This window comes from Arachis hypogaea, chromosome 14 (genome assembly GCF_003086295.3).
Source record: "Arachis hypogaea cultivar Tifrunner chromosome 14, arahy.Tifrunner.gnm2.J5K5, whole genome shotgun sequence".
NCBI lineage: Eukaryota > Viridiplantae > Streptophyta > Magnoliopsida > Fabales > Fabaceae > Arachis > Arachis hypogaea.
In genome coordinates, this window is record NC_092049.1 from 123346463 (window position 1) to 123356387 (window position 9925).

Here is a 9925-nt window from a genome sequence, read left to right on the forward strand (position 1 = left end):
AACGAAAGTGGGAAGGAACATGGTCCAGAAGTTCTATGCTAATATGTGGCAAACTGACAAGCAAAAACTATCTGGAACTGCATTCTATGAATTTCGGACCATGGTCAGAGGAAAGATTGTTCATACCACCCCTGACAAGATCAGGGAGATCTTAAAGCTACCTCAGCTAAAGGATGATCCAGACTCCTTCAACAGGAGGATGATGAGAGCAGACATTGACCTGGATAAGATTCTAGAGGACATATGTATCCCTGGAGCCAGGTGGACCACCAACACAAAGGGTGTCCCAAATCAACTCAAGAGGGAGGATCTCAAACCAGTCGCCAGAGGATGGCTGGACTTCATTGGGCGTTCTCTGTTGCCTACTAGCAACCGTTCTGAAGTCACAGTTAAAAGAGCAGTGATGATCCATTGCATCATGATGGGAAAGGAAGTGGAGGTTCATCAGCTAATTTCAACTGAACTCTACAAAATTGCTAACAAAAATTCAAAAGAGGTCAGGTTGGCTTATCCAAGCGTGATTTCTCTGCTCTGCAAGGACGCTGGAGTAAGGATGGGAATAACTGAGTATATCCTAATTGAAAAGCCAATCACCAAAGCATCAATGGAAAAACAACAAGCACAGGAGGATCCTATCAAGAAGAGAGCACAGGAATTCCTCCCAGAGATCCCTCAATCTGAATACTGGGAGTATCTTGAGACGTCTGTTACCAAGATACAGGAAGCTATGGAGCAAATAATAAAAGAACAGAAGGAGCACAGTCAAATGCTGACCTATATGTTTAAAGAACAAGAGGAGCAAGGGCGTGACTTAAGGGAATTGAAGCGCCAAAAGTCTTCTCTTGTAGGACCAAGCACCCCGAGGATCAGAGGAACCCCCGTTCCCCCAGAATAAAGGTTGTTAATTTCCAATTTCTGCCTTAACTCTGTGACAGTGTCCTTCTAGAAGTTTACCTTAGGAGTCATATAGTAGTAATTAGTATCTATTTTGATTTTATCTCCAATTAAGCTATAGTTTATTTTTCTCATCATCAGCAAACATGAATAAAGTAGTAAGATCTTTTGAATAAGAGGCAATAAAATTTTGAGTTTTAATAAGAGAAATTCTAATTAGTTAAATGTGGTGGCAATGCTTTCTGTCTTCTGAATGAATGCTTGAACAGTGCATATGTCTTTTGAATTTGTTGTTTAAGACTATTAAATATGTTGGCTCTTGAAAGAATGATGAACATGAGATATGTTATTGATAGTCTGAAAAATCATAAAAATGATTCTTGAAGCAAGAAAAAGTAGCAAAGAACAAAGCTTGCAATTAAAAAAAAAAAGAGAGAGAAAAAGAGAGAAAAAGCAAGCAGAAAAAGCCAATAACCCTTAAAACCAAAAGGCAAGGGCAAATGAAAAGGATCCCAAGGCTTTGAGCATCAGTGGATAGGAGGGCCTAAAGGACTAAAATCCTGGTCTAAGCGGCTAAACCAAGCTGTCCCTAACCATGTGCTTGTGGCGTGAAGGTGTCAAGTGAAAACTTGAGACTGAGCGGTTAAAGTCAAGGTCCAAAGCAAAAAGAAGAGTGTGCTTAAGAACTCTGGACACCTCTAATTGGGGACTTTAGCAAAGCTGAGTCACAATCTGAAAAGGTTCACCCAGTTATGTGTCTGTGGCATTTATGTATCCGGTGGTAATACTGGAAAACAAAGTGCTTAGGGCCACGGCCAAGACTCATAAAGAAACTGTGTTCAAGAATCATCACACTGAACTAAGAGAATCAATAACGCTATTTGAATTCTAAATTCCTATAGATGCCAATCACTCTGAGCTTCAACGGATAAAGTGAGATGCCAAAACTGTTCAGAAGCAAAAAGCTACTAGTCCCGCTCATCTAATTAGAATCTGAGCTTCAATCAAAAACTCTGAGATATTATTGCTTCTCAACCTATTAGTCTTCTATTTTATTTGTCTAGTTGCTTGAGGACAAGTAACAGTTTAAGTTTGGTGTTGTGATGAGCGGATATTTTATACACTTTTTGGGGTTAATTTCATATAGTTTTGAGTATGTTTTAGTTAGTTTTTAGTCTATTTTCATTAGTTTTTAGGAAAAATTCATATTTCTGGACTTTACTATGAGTTGTGTGTTTTTTTGTAATTTCAGGTGCTTTTCTGACTGAAATTGAAGGAGCTGAGCAAAAATCTGATTCAGGCTGAAAAAGGACTGCTGATGTTGTTGGATTCTGACCTCCTTGCACTCAAAGTAGATTTTCTGGAGCTACAGAACTCGAAATGGCATGATTCCAATTGCGTTGGAAAGTAGACATCCAGGGCTTTCCATCAATATATAATAGTTCATACTTTGCACAAGGATAGATGACGTAAACTGGCGTTCAACGCCAGTCCTCTGCCCAATTCTGGCGTCCAGCGCCAGAAAAGGATCAAAAGCTGGAGTTGAACGCCCAAACTGGCATAAAAACTGGCGTTCAACTCCACAAATGGCCTCTGCACGTGAATTACTTAAGTCTCAGCCCAGCACACACCAAGTGGGCCCCAGAAGTGGATCTCTGCATCATCCATCATAGTTTACTTATTTTTTGTAAACCTAGGCTACTAATTTAGTATTTAAACAACTTTTAGAGACTTATTTGGTACCTCATGACATTTCAGATTAAAACTTTGTATTCTCTGACGGCATGAGTCTCTAAACCCCATTGTTGGGGGTGAGGAGCTCTGCTGTGTCTCGATGAATTAATGCAAGTAATTCTGTTTTCCATTCAAACACGCTTGTTCCTATCTAAGATGTTCATTCGCGCTTAACTGTGATGGAGGTGATGATCTGTGACACTCATCACCTTCCTCAAATCATGAATGTGTGCCTGACAACCACCTCCGTTCTATATACGATTGAATGAGTGTCTCTTGGATTCCTTAATCAGAATCTCCGTGGTATAAGCTAGAACTGATGGCGGCATTCATGAGAATCCGGAAAGTCTAAACCTTGTCTGTGGTATTCCGAGTAGGATTCAAGGATTGAATGACTGTGATGAGCTTCAAACTCCTGAAGGCTGGGCGTTAGTGACAGACGCAAAAGGATAGTAAATCCTATTCCAACCGGATCGAGAACCAACCGGTGATTAGCCGTGCTGTGACAGAGCGCGTGAGCGTAGTTTTCACTGGAAGGATGGAAGGTAGCCATTGACAACGGTGATCCACCAACACACAGCTTGCCATAGGAGGACGTACGTGCGTGAACAAGAAGACAGAGGAAAGTAGAGATTCAGAAGACAAAGCATCTCCAAAACTCCAACATATTCTCCATTACTGCATAACAAGTAACCTTTAATCCATGCTCTATTGTTTATTTGCAATTCAACTGATAAACATAACTGACTTCCTGACTAAGATTTACAAGATAACCATAGATTGCTTCAAACCAACAATCTCCGTGGGATTCGACCCTTACTCACGTGAGGTATTACTTGGACGACCCAGTGCACTTGCTGGTTAGTGGTACGAGTTGTGAAAAGTGTGATTCACAATTCGTGCACCAGTCTGCCATCTCTAATGAGATTTTAGCAGCTTGTACCCCATAGATTCCCAGTTTCTCTATTACAGAGAGGGGCATGAGGTTTATCCCTGAACCAAGGTCACACAGAGCCTTAAAGATCATGGTGCCTATAGTACAAGATATTATGAACTTCCCAGGATCCTGTCTCTTCTGAGGCAATGTCAGTTGATCCAGATCACTTAGTTCATTGGTGAACAAGGGAGGTTCATCTTCCCAAGTATCAATGCCAAATAATTTGGCATTTAGCTTCATGATTGCACCAAGGAACTTGGCAGCTTGCTCTTCAGTAACATCCTCATTCTCTTCAGAAGAGGAATACTCATCAGAGCTCATGAATGGCATAAGGAGGTTCAATGGAATCTCTATGGTCTTTAGATGAGCCTCAGAGTCCTTTGGTTCCTCAGAGGGAGACTCCTTATTGATCACTAGACGTCCCAGGAGGTCTTCCTCCTTGGGATTCACGTCCTCTCCTTCCCTTACAGGTTCGGTCATGGTGCTTATGTTAATGGCCTTGTACTCTCCTTTTGGATTTTCTTCTGTATTGCTTGGGAGAGTACTAGGAGGGATTTCAGTGATCCTTTTACTCAGCTGGCCCACTTGTGCTTCCAAATTTCTAATGGAAGACCTTGTTTCATTCATGAAACTTACAGTGGCCTTGGATAGATCAGAGACTAAGTTTGCTAAATTAGAGGTATTTTGTTCAGAGTTCTCTGTCTGTTGCTGAGTGGATGATGGAAAAGGCTTGCTGTTGCTAAACCTATTTCTTCTACCATTGTTAAAGCCTTGTTGAGGCTTTTGATCCTTCCATGAGAGATTTGGGTGATTTCTCCATGATGGATTATAGGTGTTTCCATAAGGTTCACCTAAGTAATTCACCTCTGCTATTGCAGGGTTCTCAGGATCATAAGCTTCTTCTTCATAAGAAGCCTCTTGAGTACTGTTGGATGCAGCTTGCATTCCAGTCAGACTCTGAGAAATCATATTGATTTGCTGAGTCAATATTTTATTCTGAGCCAATATGGCATTCAGAGTATCAATTTCAAGAACTCCCTTCTTCATAGGCGTCCCATTACTCACAGGATTCCTTTCAGAAGTGTACATGAACTGGTTATTAGCAACCATGTCAATGAGTTCTTGAGCTTTTGCAGGCGTTTTCTTTAGGTGAATGGATCCACCTGCAGAAGTATCCAATGACATCTTTGATAACTCAGATAAACCATCATAGAATATATCCAGGATGGTCCATTCTGAAAGCATGTCAAAAGGACACTTTTTGGTCAGCTGTTTGTATCTTTCCCAAGCTTCATAGAGGGATTCACCTTCTTTTTGTCTGAAGGTTTGAACATCAACTCTAAGCTTGCTCAGCTTTTGAGGAGGAAAGAACTTGGCTACGAAAGCCGTGACCAGCTTATCCCAAGAGTTCAGGCTGTCTTTGGGTTGAGAGTCCAACCATATTCTAGCTCTGTCTCTTACAGCAGAAGGGAAAAGCATGAGCCTGTAAACTTCAGAATCTACTCCATTAGTCTTAACAGTATCACAGATCTGCAAGAATTCAGTTAAGAACTGAAAAGGATCTTCAGATGGAAGTCCATGAAACTTGCAGTTCTGCTGCATCAGAGAAACTAGCTGAGGTTTCAGCTCAAAGTTGTTTGCTCCAATGGTAGGAATGGAGATGCTTCTTCCATGTAAATTGGAATTAGGTGCAGTAAAGTCACCAAGCATTCTCCTTGCATTATTATTATTTTCGGCTGCCATCTCCTCTTCCTGTTCGAAAATTTCTGAAAGGTTCTCTCTGGATTGTTGTAATTTAGCTTCTCTTAGTTTCCTCTTCAGAGTCCTTTCAGGTTCTGGATCTACTTCAACAAGAATATTCTTGTCCTTACTCCTGCTCATATGACAAAGAAGAGGGCACAGAAATAATAATAATAATAATAATAGGGATCCTTTATACCACAGTATAGAAGTCCCTGTGTGAATAGAAGAAAAGAAGAAGAGAAAATCTGAACTCAGAGAGAGAGAGAGAGAGGGAGTTCGGATTTTTGGTGAGTGATGTGAGGAAGAGATGTTAGTAGATGAATAAATAATTAGAATAAGATGAGAGAGGGAGAGGATTTTCGAAAATTACTTTTGAAAAAGAGTTAGTGATTTTTGAAAATAGTTTTTGAAAAAGGTTAGTAATTTTCGAAAATACTAAAAAATAAAAAAATTAAAATAATTAGTTAATTAAAAAGAATTTTTGAAAAAGAGGGAAGATATTTTCGAAAATTAGAGAGAAAGAATTAGTTAGGTGGTTTGGAAAAAGATAAGAAACAAACAAAAAGTTAGTTAGTTAGTTGAAACAATTTTGAAAATCAATTTTGAAAAGATAAGAAGTTAGGAAGTTAGAAAAGATATTTTGAAATCAAATTTTTGAAAAAGATAAGATAAGAAGATATTTTGAAAAGATATGATTGAAATTAGTTTTGAAAAAGATTTGAATTTTAAAATCACAATTAATGACTTGATTCACAAGAAATCATGAGATATGATTCTAGAACTCAAAGTTTGAATCTTTCTTAACAAGCAGTTACAAACTTGAAATTTTTGAATCAAAACATTAATTGTTATTGTTATTTTCGAAAATATGATGTAAAATTAAGAAAAAGATTTTTGAAAAAGATTTTTGAAATTTTCAAAAATAACTAAAAAAAATTGAAAAAAAAGATTTGATTTTTGAAAAAGATTTTGAAAAAGATAAGATTTTTAAATTGAAAATTTGATTTGACTCATAAAAATAACTAGATTTTAAAAATTCTTGAAAAAGTCAAATCAAATTTTCAAAATTTTAAGAGAGAAAAAGGGAAAGATATTTTTTTATTTTTGAATTTTTATGATTTGAGAGAAAAACAAGAAAAATGATGCAATGCATGAAAGTTATGGATCAAAACAATGAATGCATGCAAGAATGCTATGAATGTCAAGATGAACACCAAGAACACTATGAAGATCATGATGAACATCAAGAACACATTTTTGAAAAATTTTTAATGCAAAGAAAACATGCAAGACACCAAACTTAGAAATCTTTCATGTTTAGACTCTATGGATGCAAAAATGCACATGTAAAACAAGAAAAGATGCAGAACAAGAAAACATCAAGATCAAACAAGAAGACTTACCAAGAACAACTTGAAGATCATGAAGAACACCATGAATGCATGAATTTTCGAAAAATGCAACATGAATATGCAATTGACACCAAAATTATAACATGACACATGACTCAAACAAGAAACATGAAATATTTTTTATTTTTATTTTTTTTGTATTTTCTTTTAATTTTTTTTTCGAAAATCATTTTGAAAAAAAAGAAAAATAAGGATTCAAAATTTTTAATATGAATTCCAGGAATCTTATACTCTAAAGCTCCAATCAAAGGGTCAGGCATGGCTTAATAGCCAGCCAAGCTTTAGTATGTAACTCAGACATGACACGTCTAACATGCCCTACAGTCGTAGCTTTACAGCCAGCCAGGCTTCAACATGCTTTATGAAACACTAGAATTCATTCTTAAAAATCCTGAAGAAAAATATTTTTTTGAAAACATTTTTTTTAAAAAATTTTTTCGAAAACGAAGGAGAAAATTTTGAAAGATTTTTGAAAAATTTTTGAAAACTTTTTGAAAAGAAAACGAAAAGAAAGTTACCCAATCTGAGCAACAAGATGAACCGTCAGTTGTCCAAACTCGAACAATCCCCGGCAACAGCGCCAAAAACTTGGCATGCGAAATTGTTACTCAGGTTGTGAATTGTTGTTTGAAATTGATTCCCTGGAAATGGCACCAAAAACGGATGGACAAAACCATGGTCTAAACATATCTTCACAACTTCGCATAACTAACCAGCAAGTGCACTGGGTCGTCCAAGTAATACCTTACGTGAGTAAGGGTCGAATCCCACGGAGATTGTTGGTATGAAGCAAGCTATAATCACCTTGTAAATCTCAGTCAGGTGGATATAAAATAGTTATGGAGTTTTCGAAAATAAACAATAAACTAAGGATAGAAATACTTATGTAAATCATTGGTGAGAATTTCAGATAAGCGTATGGAGATGCAATCGTTCCTCTGAACCTCCGCTTTCCTGCTGTCTTCATCCAATCAGTCTCACTCCTTTCTATGGCTGGCTTTATGTAAGGATGTCACCGGTGCCAATGGCTACTTTCGATCTCTCTCGAGAAAATGGTCCAAATGCTCTGTCACAGCACGGCTAATCGTCTGGAGGCATCACCTTTGTCGTTGGTTACCTCCTATTCCTCCCTGTGAAAATGGTCCGATGCGCTGTCACTGCATGGCTAATCATCTTGGAGGTTCTCGGTCATACTGGAATAGAATTTACTATTCTTTTGCGTCTGTCACTACGCCCAGCACTCGCGAGTTTGGAGTTCGTCACAGTCATTCAATCCCAGAGTCCTACTCGAAATACCACGGACAAGGTTTAGACTTTCCGGACTCTCATGAATGCCGCCATCAATCTAGCTTATACCACGAAGATTCTGATTAAGAGATCTAAGAGATACTCATTCAATCTAAGGTAGAACGAAAGTGGTTGTCAGGCACACGTTCATAGGGAATGATGATGATTGTCACGTTCATCACATTCAGGTTGAGGTACGAATGAATATCTTAGAAGCGAATTAAGATGAATTGAATAGAAAACAGTAGTACTTTGCATTAATCTTTGAGGAACAGCAGAGCTCCACACCTTAATCTATGGAGTGTAGAAACTCTACCATTGAAAATACATAAGTGAAAGGTCCAGACATGGCCGAGAGGCCAGCCCCTCTGATCTAAGAACCAGGCGTCCAAAGATGTCTAATACAATAGTAAAAAGTCCTATTTATACTAAACTAGTTACTAGGGTTTACAGAAGTAAGTAATTGATGCATAAATCCACTTCCGGGGCCCACTTGGTGTGTGCTTGGGCTGAGCTTGAATGTTACACGTGCAGAGGCTCTTTCTGGAGTTGAACGCTAGGTTGTAACGTATTTCTGGCGTTCAACTCTGGTTTGTGACTTGTTTCTGGCGTTTAACTCCAGACAGCAGCGTAGAACTGGCGTTCAACGCCCTTTTACGTCATCTAAACTCGTTCAAAGTATGGACTATTATACATTGCTGGAAAGCCCTAGATGTCTACTTTCCAACGGAATTAGAAGCGCGCTATTTTGAGTTCTGTAGCTTCAGAAAATCCATTTTGAGTGCAGGGAGGTCAGAATCCAACAGCATCAGCAGTCCTTCTTCAACCTCTGAATCTGATTTTTGCTCAAGTCCCTCAATTTCAGCCAGAAAATACCTGAAATCACAGAAAAACACACAAACTCATATTAAAGTCTAGAAATGTGAATTTAGCATAAAAACTAATGAAAACATCCCTAAAAGTAACTAGATCCTACTAAAAATATACTAAAAACCATGCCAAAAAGCGTATAAATTATCCGCTCATCAGCCAGCAGCACACCCTTCAGTAGGCGAGGACCCTTCACACCCAGCTTGACAGAGCATCGAGGACGATGCTGTGATATAAGTGTGGGGAGGTCGCTGTCTCCGGCAGATTTTATTTTGGTGAACTATTTCAGACTTTTATCATATTTTGCTTCATTTTGTATTTTTGTTTTATTTTATTTTATTTTATTTTATTTTACTTTTCTTTGAATACTTGCACATTTTTATTTTATTGTACTTTTGTTTATTTTTACTTTGTTACATTTTGCACTTTGGGCTGTATATATCTTAGATATTTAGCTTGAATTGCACTTTTAATTTATTAGTTGTGATGTGGAAAAACATGGATTATTAAGTTAGTTTACCCTTTTGGCATATGAGATATTGATTTGATTGAAAACAGGGATAAACTAAAAACTTTTAGTTTTCATAATCATAACATCTCATTTAGTATATATATATATATATATATATATATAATAATAATAATAATAATAATAATAATAATAATAATAATAATAATAATAATAATAATAATAAATATTGGTCAATCGATGACATTTTCAAGAAATTTATTTTTTTAGAAAAAGGCATTTAGGATTCACATTGATTTGAATTAAAATTTTATGTGTCACTTGCATGATATGTATAATTGGAATATGGTTTTTGAGCTAAGAACACACAACCCGTGAGTTTTTGAGCTTAATTGCATGGTTGCATTATTTAACTATGATTTTTATTCTTGTGTGTTTCTTCTCTCAATGATTGCAATCTTTACTTTGTTCCATTCTATATGTCCATTATTTAGTAGAGTTATATGCATACATATGATTGAGGCCATCATTTGATATTAGCTCACTTATCTCAATTAGCCTACCATTCTATTTACCCTT

At 37.1% G+C, this 9925-nt stretch overlaps 1 non-coding gene across 1 annotated transcript; it reads left to right on the forward strand.

The window, feature by feature from the left end:
* The first annotated feature begins 4804 nt into the window (after positions 1-4804).
* LOC112746035 (small nucleolar RNA R71) lies at positions 4805-4912 on the forward strand. Its single transcript, XR_003173935.1, has one exon. It is a non-coding gene; the product is annotated as a small nucleolar RNA R71 (small nucleolar RNA).
* Positions 4913-9925: the final 5013 nt, after the last annotated feature.